Below are 757 nucleotides of genomic sequence, written 5' to 3'. Positions count from 1 at the left end.
CATCTGCGAGTACCTGCCCCCACACCTGGCCATCTATGTGGACGTCCCCGTGCCCGAGATCCAGAGCCGCATTCAGAAGAAAGGAGATGTAAGACAGCCCGCCCAGGGCCCAGTGCTGCGCGTGGGGTCCTGGTTGAGTGGGGAGGGGCGGGGCGTTCTGAGCACAGCCTGATGGGTTCCTCCTGTAGGTGCATCCTGGGAGCCTGGGCAGGGCTGCCTTCCAGAACGCCCACTCTTCTCTATGGCTCTTCCCCACTAGTGGGGTTTACCTCTGAGGCCCCAGACAGCCTCCTGCTCCGGGGGTTCACCCCAGCCTGCCTCTCCTGCTCTCTTTCCTGCCCCTGAGCTCTAGGACCCTTGAGCAGTGATCGCCCCCAAGGCCCAATAGTCTGGAATTTGCTGGAAACTTAGTAGTTGGCCCTAAGGCCCCAGTTTTAGTGGTGATGGAGGTGGGGCCAGGGCAGGGAGGGCATGGTGGGTGCTCCTGCCTCAGGGTTTATCCTGGCGTAGGCATGACTTCCCTGGTATGGGGCAGCCTCAGGGCCTGGCCACGTTCACGCGGTGGTGGATAAACCTCTAGGTTTTCCTGTGCCATCACCCCCTTGGCCATCAGCATGCAGAGGCTGCCTCTCTTTCCTTATTGCTGCCACTGCCCAGCTGTAGCTGTTTGTGCCCAAGTGCCGTGCGTCATCGGTGCCCTGGTGGTGCCATGGGCTGAGTGATAAGCTGGTGATGTAAAGGTTGGCGGTTTGGACTC

Source organism: Echinops telfairi, unplaced genomic scaffold, assembly GCF_000313985.2.
Source record: "Echinops telfairi isolate 266 unplaced genomic scaffold, ASM31398v2 ScPeMD7_3;HRSCAF=10, whole genome shotgun sequence".
Classification (NCBI taxonomy): Eukaryota; Metazoa; Chordata; class Mammalia; order Afrosoricida; family Tenrecidae; genus Echinops; species Echinops telfairi.
This window is presented reverse-complemented; position numbering follows the sequence as displayed.